Source organism: Watersipora subatra, chromosome 1 (genome assembly GCF_963576615.1).
Source record: "Watersipora subatra chromosome 1, tzWatSuba1.1, whole genome shotgun sequence".
NCBI classification, from domain to species: domain Eukaryota; kingdom Metazoa; phylum Bryozoa; class Gymnolaemata; order Cheilostomatida; family Watersiporidae; genus Watersipora; species Watersipora subatra.
In genome coordinates, this window is record NC_088708.1 from 71,507,517 (window position 1) to 71,520,881 (window position 13,365).

The window sequence follows — 13,365 nt, forward strand, 5'->3', positions numbered from 1 at the left end:
GTATGTGTTAATCACTTTATGCGCTGACATAGACTGCGGGCTATTTCACTCTCTCAAATATATTCTAGCTGAGGTAGTTAACCTATCTATTGAAATGTCACAACAGGTTATTTTATATCTAGCATATCTAGCTGATAAAATTCATATCTATCTACCAATTAACATGGCTAACCTGTGTCACACAACAGCATCAAGAATGGGCCAGAAGATTTCAAAGTCAAAATCTTTATTATTTCAACTGCAACATCAACAGCAGAGCGTGAAAAAGGTTCAAGAAACTTTGTACACTCTGAAAGGGCCTGTTAATCTTGTCTTCCAAGCGTCTACCTTCCTTGTCTACCTTTTGAGCTACATAGCTTGAATTCCGCTTTGAGTGACAGAATGTATTGAATAGGTATCTGAAGATATCCATGTGACATCCAGGTAAGCCGGACTCATCAAGCATAATCTTGCACAATAAAATTAGATATATTTTCATTTTTATCTTTACTTGTTTTGGTTCTTTTTGTGATGATGCTTTGAGGTGTAACATTTTTTAAGAAACTCTTTGCCCCACATTACATGATAGAAGATTACCCAATGGCAGTTAATAGATACAAATTGCACCATGCTTGTTTCATAGTTGGAATGCACAGCAATAACACACAAGAAAATCATACAATTCTATAATCAATATTTTTCTCTTTGATATTGAACGCTTACCGTGCATCAAGTTGGAACGGCATTCAATGTTAAGATTTAGTGGTACATGATGAGAGCAAATCATTAAATGCTTATTGAAATCACTCGGCCAGACATGGCATAAGGCCACCGCTAGCAGTAGGCAGCAGGTGCCCTGGTCCAGTACATCATGGGAAGCTCAGCTTCTGTTGAAAACGGAGGAGTGGTTGTTAAAGGATCCCCTGGAGTTAAATATCCAGTTAAGCTTCTTCCTTTGGGTAAGTTAAATGTAACCAAAACTCCTGGCTCGCTTAGAAGCATTGAAACCTAATCTTGTACTCAAATTATTATTATTATGAACTATATATCAATTATATTAAAATAAAAAACAATATTTCTCCACAGGCTTCTTATGCTTCTCCTGTTTCTTGCGGTTACAATGGTCTAAATGAACAGACATAGTTGCGACGTATGTACAAACATGTATTGTAGGTCCAGAGAAAAGCATTGTTGAGGTAAGAACCCTCACTCAACCCTCGTCTGCAAAAAAAGGCTTATCCCAGAATTGCAGAAGTGGCTTTCCTGCCGCTGCTCAAAGTGATACAGCAAATTTGAAGCAACCTTCGACTTCCAGTGAAACTGCCACATGCTCAAATGACATTATTTCAGAGAGACAAACAGAAAGTTCAGCTAACGAAAGTAACTGTTCGTTAGCCGAGACGCGTAGCGAAGGTCTTGAACTGCTCAGTCAGCATGAGATCGAAAGTTTAATTTTGAAACAGCAACTTAAACAAAATGGCTTGAGTAGACCTAAGTCTATCTCGACAAAGTCACTTAGTTCAAGGCAAAATCAGACACGCTCATATAGTCTCTCAGAAATCAGTCAGGAAGGGACTACCGTACAGGTGAGATCTGTGAATGACACATTTAAATTTGAATGTATGTGAAACTGTATATTGTAAATTAGTTCAGGTTATTTAACTGACAAAGTTTCATACTTGTCTGGAACTATTTTTTTATGGTAAATTTTCTTGTACTATATATTATGAGCATGCATATACAGACAATAAAGGTACAAATCAATGTTATGATGTGATGATGATGGCTATAAAATACACAAGTGTGGGTATTCGCTTATGTGCACACACTGAGTCATCAGAAACGTACGTGTATGGCTTATGTACACACAATGAGTCACCAGAGATGTACGTGTATGTACGTGTATGTACTTACTAAGCCAGGTAACTATAAAACTAAGCCGGTAATGATAGCGAATATGTTCGGTTCTTGACTCAAATATTTTAAGAATGCCCATAGACTAAGCGTGTGAAAGTCGGGGAATGTAAGTCGCTATTGTATGTATATATCAATAATCAATGTTACACTGTCAATGGATTATCAATTAACGGTAATGAGTGAGCACTGATTCATTGTCTCCTCTCACCTGGTGTCCACACCAATTATTTTCTAGTGACTAATAAGACAAACATAATACACATGTAGATCTTTTAGCATTTTTACAGCGATCAACTTTTTTTCGATTTTAATCTTCAAATATCTTGACAATGAGATAGCCTAACATAACAAACAACATATTAACTGATAGACAACAAAAAATAAAAAAATGCTTTCTTTTAAAATCAACTTAAATTTGATGCAATCACATCTTTAACTTAATCTTACTTTAATAGTATTTATTTATTTCTTTGTGTCTGATGATCTAATTTGCTTTGAATAGCATTGACCGTTGATAGTAAAGTTCATATTTGTATATCAAAGACAGTTTTCATGTCTTCAAAGTTGTGATTATTATTATATACTTTGATGATGTTATGCAGGTAACAAAAATAGACCAAGATCTAGCAGATGTTGGAAACAGCGCCTTGGATGTATCTAAAGCACCAATTTCTGAAGGTATTTACATGTATTTAGTCAGTGCTGCCATTGCATGCTCATCACTCTAATATTCACAATGGAATTTTGTGTTAACTTGGAGGGTTATAGAAGATAAAAGTGACTCAAAAAATCTCTAGATGTTCCCTTAGCTCATAGAATCATTGTCAACAGCATAGACCTATTAACTATACTAGTAGTCCTAATGGTATAGTATAGTTAATATGTACAGTAGGTCTATGGTCAACAGTAACACATTTTACCTACATGCATTTCTATTGGCTGACTGTCACAGGTCTGACAACACAGATGGGTCAAGACAAAGGCTGATAAAAGTTCCTTTAGCCCATGAACTACCTCAGACTTGACTGCGGTGCGGGCGTTCACATCTATGAAAGCGCTGACTCTCCAAGGATAAGAAATATCTAAAAGAACTGCAGTTTTATAGTTAATATAGCAATTACCACAACTTTTATGGTAATATTATAGTGAGATATTTATACAAATAGATTGCTTAAGCATGAATAAATACGCAAAAATAGCAATTTTTGTTTTTAAAAAATTGACCAACGATCCCCAATCCCACCAATGAAGCTAGCGGTACTGCAAGTAATATTTTATTTGCTCCATGATTTTTTCTAGTTAGTTAGTATGCATGCATGAAACCTAGTATGCACTTTAGTAATGCTAAGCAACAGTACTAATTGTGACCTACTCAAAGAGCTCGTATTAACAACCCTATTGATAACTCCGGTTTGGAGGCCTTTGCTATGGTGTGTTTGCTGCTAGATGTCATGCAAAGCAATACACAAAAGTTAGTTGGCTAAAATTGAATGTAGAAATAAATGCATGTGTAATTAAAATCTATGCTTTTTGGCATAATGACTTCAAAACAACTTAAGAGAAGAGACCTATACATTATTCTATAAGTTGAACATGCTAAGTCTTTGAGCTTTATGTTGCCAACTAGCTAGTCTATTTTAATCACTTTCAGTGAAGCCAGCCAGCCAATCACCTGGTCACCTGTTTACCACTTGCCATCGAGGACGTACCAGCCCTCGATGACAAGCCGAATACCAACCATTTTTGCCCTTTGGCAATGCGAGCCAACCATCTTGTCGCCTTTTTTCCTCTTGACGATGAATGTCAACTAGCTTGTCACCTCTCTGCCACTTGACAGTAAAAACCAATCAACTTGTCACCTCTCTGCCACTTGACAGTAAAAACCAATCAACTTGTCACCTCTCTGCCACTTGACATTGAATGCCAACCAGCTTGTCACCTCTCTGCCACTTGGCAGTGAAAGTCAATCAGTGTGTCAACTTTCTGCCACCTGGCAATTAAAGTCAGCCGACCGCTGATCATAATTATAAATAAATGCTGGCTTCCAGCTAAATCACTACTGCACATTATGCAACTTCAGCATTACCTAATTTATTCTGATTAAGACGATTTGTACCAAATACACATTCTTATTGTTACTCCATATTACTAATGAGTTGGGTAGCATAATTTAAGGATTGTTTCTCCCCTAACAATCATTTCTCCAATCTTCAGCTGTTTGCAATCTGCTTCTTACCAATAGACCACAATTGTTCAACCACACTAACAATTAACTATGTGCAATACAACAGCAGAAATACCACAGCGTTACATATATGGCTCTATACCATTCCTCTTGAGGGCGCTGTCTGCTGGTCAAACAATTTAAATGCTGCTGGTACTTGTCTCTGGTTGTTGTATACGGTACATCTAGAACAGTTACCTAGTATTTGTCTCTGGTTGTTGTATACGGTACATCTAGAACAGTTACCTAGTATTTGTCTCTGGTTGTTTTATGCTGTACATCTAGAACAGCTATTTAGTACTTGTCTCTGGTTGTTTTATGCTGTACATCTAGAACAGTTACCTAGTATTTGTCTCTGGTTGTTGTATACTGTACATCTAGAACAGTTACCTAGTATTTGTCTCTGGTTGTTGTATACTGTACATTTAGAACAGTTACCTAGTATTTGTCTCTGGTTGTTTTATGCTGTACATCTAGAACAGTTACCTAGTATTTGTCTCTGGTTGTTGTATACTGTACATCTAGAACAGTTACCTAGTATTTGTCTCTGGTTGTTGTATACTGTACATCTAGAACAGTTATCTAGTACTTGTCTCTGGTTGTTGTATACCGTACATTTAGAACAGTTATGTAGTATTTGTCTCTGGTTGTTGTATGCTGTACATCTAGAACAGTTATCTAGTATTTGTCTCTGGTTGTTGTATACTGTACATCTAGAACAGTTATGTAGTATTTGTCTCTGGTTGTTGTATGCTGTACATCTAGAACAGTTATCTAGTATTTGTCTCTGGTTGTTGTATATTGTACATCTAGAACAGTTACCTAGTATTTGTCTCTGGTTGTTGTATGCTGTACATCTAGAACAGCTATGTAGTATTTGTCTCTGGTTGTTGTATGCTGTACATCTAGAACAGTTATGTAGTATTTGTCTCTGGTTGTTGTATGCTGTACACCTAGAACAGTTATCTAGTATTTGTCTCTGGTTGTTGTATACGGTACATCTAGAACAGTTACCTAGTATTTGTCTCTGGTTGTTGTATGCTGTACATCTAGAACAGTTATGTAGTATTTGTCTCTGGTTGTTGTATACTGTACATCTAGAACAATTACCTAGTATTTGTCTCTGGTTGTTGTATACTGTACATCTAGAACAGTTACCTAGTATTTGTCTCTGGTTGTTGTATATTGTACATCTAGAACAGTTATGTAGTATTTGTCTCTGGTTGTTGTATATTGTACATCTAGAACAGTTATCTAGTATTTGTCTCTGGTTGTTGTATACTGTACATCTAGAACAGTTACCTAGTATTTGTCTCTGGTTGTTGTATATTGTACATCTAGAACAGTTATCTAGTATTTGTCTATGGTTGTTGTATACTGTACATCTAGAACAGTTACCTAGTATTTGTCTCTGGTTGTTGTATATTGTACATCTAGAACAGTTATGTAGTACTTGTCTCTGGTTGTCATAACTATGGGTAATGTTTTGTTACTTTTTAACAGCCATATCATCTTCAACATTACTTGTTTTTGGTAAGTTTTCAATTGTACTTGTTTTTCTTTACCATTTGATTAATTATTCTTAGATGATTTGCATCACTTCTAGATTCAGAAGCAGTAGGAAGCTAAAAAGCAAGTACAATAAATACAAAAAGCAACAAAAGCCTCTTGTATGATATTTCTAGTATATGTTACTATGTGCTATTAATACCGTAAACCACATGCTCTAGTTGAGTTAGCACTAGTAGACAAACTGGGCAGCTTGTTTTTGGAAATCAGTTTGATTTGGAGCTGTGATGAGGTAGAATGGAGATTGAAAAACATTCATGAAAGTTCAGTCATTTCTTTCTATAGTTTGCTTACTATGTCAGAATTGTCATACATTACAGCAAATATTCGTATAACAATTTACTGTATTTAGTTTGACCTATTTAGTTTGACCTATTTAGTTTGACCTATTTCAGAACAAAAAATTTGCACGTCAAGTGATGATTACATGCAAATATTAAAACACATACATTATTTCAAACTCAATACAAAAGAGAGTGGACAAAGAGAACACAATGTTATTCTGTTAATCATGATAATGTAACTCTGGACTTGATGAGACAAAGAGAGCCTATAATTGGACTTGGTATGTCGCTCTACAGTCAGACGAGAAGTTTCGTGGATAGGTTTGTCTTGTTGAGGTTTTGGTTGTTTCTTATTTTGCTTTTTGCCCAAACTACCTACCTAGACATGCGCTTAGTCGGGTCAATATATAAACATAACCTTTCGTTGCCTCAGCTAGTTTGTTGAGATCGTCATATTTCAAGTAGCTTATATCTACATGACATTCTTCAAGTTATTTGAATCTGTAAACTTCCTGGGGCTAATTACTGCAACCAGTAAGGTTAGCATTACATCACTGACAAGGTTAAACTTCATCTGACCGGCTTTAGAGTAGTTGTTTTTTGAGGAAAACACATTTTCTCCTCTCCCTCCTTACTAAGAGCAGCATATGATAGACTAACAATGCATTTTCAAGGTTATCACAATGACATAGCCTGCAATATTGACCTCGCTATGCTTATCGGTAACGATGTCATTGCTCCTGTGCAAACACTGTATCTATGATAAAGTGCTCATCTGGTGCAAGGGATTTGTCCTAGCCTACAAATCAATGTGGGTCATTACGTATGTGTGCTGTTTCACCTCAATTGACTATTAGCTTATGATTCATGCCTGATTTTGCATGACAAGTTATATAAACAAATTGAACAAAAATGTGTCGCGCTGCATATAGTATAAGCAGTAGTTTTTAGGGTCTTTGAATAGCACAACCTCTTATCGTGATACCTCTTATGGCTAGTAAATGTGAAACTTGGTTGGAAAGTAGACATACTTGTTTTGGGTCTCCACTTGCATTGCACTGTTCAGATCACATCGTAGTGTTGCTCTGTTTAGTAGGCACTTGCCGTGCTGAACATGTAATGGCAGGTACTCTCTTATTTCATAGCTTCCGTTGATGTATAGTTACATAGGTGCGCTTTGTACTCAGTGTCTTCACCTTATCGGGCTAAGCTTTTGGTTTAGGCGAACCTTACAGCAACACTGTAATGACATGCCCCCCTCTGCTAGTGAAGTCAGCCGTGTCTTTTTACGCAACCATTAGTAGAGATGCCATATCTTCATAGAAAGTGGGAGCACACAGTTTTTCTGCATATATGTCAAATTGATGCAGAATTTTCAAAGCCCTTCTATTGCTATTTGGAACATGATTCATTATCAGCATTAAAGAGCAGTTATCTAGCACTTGTTGTAACCATGCCTACTGTTTTAATATTTTTTAAAGTCTATATTATCATATTCAATATTTCTTGTTTTTGTTAAAATGGCTCTATAGAACATTTTTTTCACTGTAAATAAGAAACTTAGGAATTTTGTTCGTCACATATTTATGGATGCTTCTATTTATTATCGAACGACGACTTTGATCTTTCACCAATGGATTAGCCACTGGCCATTCTTAGTTTATTTGCAGCACTACTAGATCCATAAGCGGTAGAAAAGGAAAAAAAAAGCAAATGGTTCGAATATAGGCAAATATGTTCCAAAGAAACACGATTGTTAGTAAAATGACAATTATTAGTGTATATATATACATGTCCCGTAAGAGATTTATAATAAATTGCCATTATACATGCTCGGGACTTACTGCGTTACAATAGTTACTTTGTAGCAGCATTTTTAATGGTTACGTTTTTCTGACTAAAAGACGTTTTCACATCACAAATATTATCATTAATATTGTATGTTTTAGTGTAAATACTAAAAAAGATAATTGTCATGAGTTTAGAAGCTTTGTTATGGTGTCGTAGAGAAAATGACGTGCTTATATGATATTGCAAACATCGTAAAAATGACAGTGAAATACATAGCCTAGTTTGTTGTATTAACAAAGTAACGATGTCCTAAAAAGTAATTTGTAGTACCACAAGCATATTTGTAGGATTAAATTGATGATTGAGACTGTTGTTCAATGTCTATACAAATACCCTACAGTCAGAGACATGTCTGGTAGACTTGAATAAACCACAAAAATTGATTTTTCAAAAGAATAAAAATTATGGCCTGAATATGAAAGAACATTCTTCAGATGCATGAGTGCTTTTGGCCTGACTGGAAATCTTGCATAGAGAAAGGTTATTCGCTCACTGTCAAGGTTAACACACTCATTTACTATATAGGGGTTGAGCTAGAATTTACAGTTCCAATTAACAAGTAGGACTTCTTCATGCAGCAGACAAAGCGAACAATATCATTGCAGAGAGCGCAGATGATACTCGATTTGATCGCAATGTTAATACATACTTCCATTCAAGAGACAATCATCTTCCCAATGCGGGTTTTTCAAACGGCCGGTATTGTTGTAGTCTACATAAATGGCTGCAAAACCCACAAAAAAGATATGATAGGTTTGGCATACTAGGTGGTATGGTATGAAAGATAAAGAATTTAGTCATAAACTGCAACTCCATGCTGACATAACTCTTCAGCAAATTCAATAGCAGTTACGAGTCAAGATGATAATGCTTATTAATCAGAAGGCAGAACTAAATAGATGGACAGATTTTTATGGTAGCACACCACACAGTCTAAAGACAATTGCACCAGCTAAGTTTAGTGATAGAATAGTACAGGATTGCATTATGGTGGTAGTAGTCACAATGATGGTTACTGTCCAGAATATCGAAAGAAATTTGGAAGCTGCCAAAAAGTTGGACGTTGTGATAGCTTGTGAGTCATCTGAACAAAATAAAACTGCTCAAGGTTATAACCATTGTAGTATTTTAGTAGATCATGCTGAGTCTGAAGAAAATGATGAGCCCTTTAATGTGCCAGCTATAAGTGATCCTAAATCTGTAAATGATAGCTATCCGATCACTATGACTATTTAAGGCAAGAAAGACAAACTTAGAATAGATATTGTCGCTGCTGTCTGTACAATATCACTATCTATCTTTATAAGGCTTTTGCGGAAGCCCAATATCAGCCATTGAGAGGGCTATGCTGCTTGTGATAGACTAAAATGAAGATAAGAGTAAAGTAAGCTTCTATGTAGCTGATGGAAGAAGGTGGAAAAAAGAGCTGAATGGAAGTTAGTGATAAAGCTCAGACCATAAGACAGTCATTGTCTCAGAGAGAGAACGAGAGAGAGAGAGAGAGAGAGAGAGAGAGAGGGAGAGAGAGAGAGAGAGAGAGAGAGGGAAAAAGGGAGACAGGGAGAGAAGGAGAGAAGGAGAGAAGGAGGGAGAGATAGAGAGAGAGAGAAAGAAAGTAAGAGGGAGAGAGGAGAGAGAACTGATGACAATGATATGTTGTTAGAAGCATCAGTGATCGAGGAACTCAACATCTACATTAACGGAAGTCAAGTCAACCAGGTTTGTGACAGTGACTCAATTGAAATAAAAACGCTAGTAAATGGGTATGATATTGTATTTACTGGGCTATTTGCAGAACTAGAGTTCAAGTCAAATGCTCAGCCTGAGTCTGCTTTTGCCTTGAACTGCATTAACTTGATAAGAGTCTAGTGCAAGCTTAGTGTGCTATACCCACTGCTACCTTGATTGTTGCAAGAATTTTAGGGTTGGGATTTTTCTCAACTTTAGATGCAAATCAATCATTCCATCAGATATCACGAATTTAGCAGGCAAGAATGCACAAGTTTCCTAACTCTGTTTGGAAAACTCAGTTACATTCAGTTTTCTATAGGAATGTGTTACAGTAATGCTTCTAAGATACTTCATTAGCGTATGGCTGAAATATTTGCTAGTAATGAGGGTTTGAGGATTTATGTAGCTGACATTGCTGCACACTGGCCTTCTAGAAGAATACATGATGAAATATTTTACAAAGTGTTACATCATTTTCAACAGATTAGCATTACTCTGAACCCTGAAAAAGTGGTACTCGCTAAGCAATTGGTCAGTTACTTAGGCTACATGCTTTTAGGTAATGGTGTTGCTCCTTGTCACTTCAACGTTGAGGCCATTCTGCAGATGGCTGAACCTGATGACAAAAAAATCTGCGCAGCATTATCTGGGCTTTGTGGGATACCTTGCCAAGTTCATACTACACATACCAAAACAAATACTGCCCTTGCAGAAAGTGGTAAAAAAATGTTCCGTTTTATTGGGGTCCTGCTTACTCTGAAGACTTGATAAAGATCTGTGATCTAATTATTTGATGCTCTTGCTCTCAAGATCAAAAGCAATATGATCCAGGAGAAGTATGATCCAAATAAACCAGTCTACTTGCCACCAGACAGCTCAAAGCAGTCTAAGAGCAGTCATTTTGCATAAGAGTAGACCAATTGAGTTCGTTCCCAAATATATGTTTGATTGCCAGATCTGATATAACCAAATAGAAAAAAAGTTGTCAACTTTTTTCTATTTGTATGCAAGAGGTATAGCCATTACCGCTTAGGACAGAAGCTCAAACAGGTGGAAACAGATCATCTCTTTTTACTTGGGTTGATGAACAGACTGATTAACTAGCTGCCACCTCATCTGACTGCATTGAAGCTTGAATTACTGTCTCATTCTATAGTACTGACGTAGTCTGCAAGCTCTGAGATGATACTAGCAAGTACTTTCTTTTATTCATATTATCGCTAGGTAGGCTTAAAGGACAACCCTTGACTGAGCCATTTGCAGCCTGTTTGCCTGGTGGTAATTTCAAACTCTGAGGTCGTGTCAAAGTATTAAAAAGTAACCTTAGCTGATGAAGAACTTTAGGTAATTTGGAGGTACATCGAAGAAGGTATGCCTTAGCACAAAAAATCATGTCCATTTAGAGTTTCTTGCTATTTCAATCCCAGACAGAACCTGAGTGTTGCGAATGGTGTGATCTTTTACAGCAGGAAATTAGCTGTATCAGTCAATTTGCAGCTTGAATGTATAGATGGACTGCCCAGTGCCTGCCAAGGGGTTACCAAAACACTTGGTATTACTTTTAAATCAATTTCTTGGCCAATACTGTGCAACCATATAGAAAGACAAGTGTTGTTCGTGTGAGCCTTGCATGTTATTCAAGTGGAACTGGTACAAAGCCATTGATTTCTTTTGTCATACCAGTGGGTGTTGCATTATTCTCACTACAAGCTATACAACATATTATGTTATCTAATTTTTTTGACAAAATGGCCAGTGGTCTAAAAACTTAGTTCAGAGTCTAGTTGCACCGCAGTTGTCCATAGATCAAAGGATGATTGTGTGAGATTGGCAGGACCAAGATGATGGTGTTTGACAATGGACCACAGTTATCATTGCTAGAACCCAAGTGATTTTGTAAATTATTAGACCTACAAAGCCTACAGAGCAATGAAAACACTAGTTCCTCACTACACCCAATGGGTAATTACAGTTTGTTGTACATGTATACCTAAGTTATTGCCCCTACGCAAGAGTGCCGGGGAGATAACTCTCGGTTGTCTTTCCTTTACAGAAATGATTACGCAAATGCGTAGACTGCGGCTATCACACTCCCAATCAATAATTTGCTAAATATAATATTTTACTTTAGTCAAATACATAAAATTTAAAACATGATTATTTTTTTCAAAAACAGCTGCAAAAACAAAGTTAATAAATTTACTTCAACTTAATGACATGTTTAACGGAAGAAGGTATTTCGGCGTTCATTTTTGGGATTTTCCCTGGTTGCAGTTTAGCAATTGCTAATATTTCACACTAACTTTTTGGTGAACGCTTGTTTTTACTAAGGTTTTTGCACTGCTTCAAGGGAAACACAGGCCAATTACACGTCGAGTCATTTGCTGAGTTTTAATGAAAAATAAGTCTGATACAACATAACCATTCGCTTAGTGCAGTAGGTGACTGTGAGTGACATAGTTTCAGAAGCAAATAAATAGTTGAGCTCGCCATGCAACTTGGCCTACTTGGGCACCAGTTGTAGTTTTATTCATATAATAGGTGTATATTTTATACATAAATAGAAACATTCACAAGTATGTTACAACTTGCTGCTAACTTGTTTGGCAGATCGTTACCTAGGCGCTTTGACGATCTTCTAATGCCGTTTTAGACAATACTGCATGGTAGGTAAAATGCTTTGGCTCTTTTCTCTTAAAAGTAAAGAATAAGCAAAAATATAACTAGAGTATCACGATATTTAGTAAGGTTAATGTTTAAGAACTCGTTTAGGTGCAATGGGGGGATTTAATTTAGTAGGCCTAAATGTCTATGTGATTCTATTATCTAGATGGAGGAGTATCATCGGCATACGATATAAATAGATATATGATTTTAAGCAGAGCTTTGCAGAAATTGGTGATTTTTGAATATTTGAATATTTAAAACAAATATCCTTTTTTGAAGGAATTTGAATTAACTTCATATTGATCTGATTTAGGCACAAGCAGGGGGTTCGATTAAAACAAACAAACGGAAAGGTTTAATATTGAGATGTAACAAACAAACAAAGCTATTACGTAGTATGTTTAGATGCACTTGTGTTGGTAGATAATCTATCAGCCGTAAAGTTGAAGTAAATTTTAGCTTAACTGCTTGGCCCTATCTTTGTGAAATTACTATCAAAAGCAGATTAAATAATACATTTATGAAATGGTAAAGCCCAATCTAATGCTAGGTGCTATACTTCCTTAATAAGGCTTTTAGGCTGTGAAATCTCATTTCTATAATATATGTTACCTGGCATAACTGGCTGTTAAATAGGAATCAACTGTTCGCTGTCTTCTCTTTTCAAAAGATTTGACAATTTAGTTTTGGTTATAATGATGGACGTTGTTAATTCAGATTTCTTCCTATATAATTAGCTAATGAAAAAAGTAGTGTCAGAATAAATTTAGTCATGTAATAATGATAGGTGAATTACTATAATATCAATTGGTTCTATTGGTTAATAAGAAGTGAACAGATGATGCCTTAGCTTACATTTTTAAACACCTGCTTCCAAGATTGCTTCTAAGATGTTTCTGTGTTCAGAAAGTTGTTTAGGTGCAGTTGTTTTATGGGAGTTAGAATAGAATGAACATTTCAGATCTCTGATCTGGTTAAACCAGGCTTCTTGTTTAGTCCACATAGGTATCATGCAATATACCAATAGGCTAGTATATTAGTGCTGCTGGAGTGTTGGGCTAAACATAACTATACCTGACGAACTTTGACGTTCTTAATAAAATCTGGCAATGGAAGGGTTGTTGTTGATCATTGGTGGCTCTT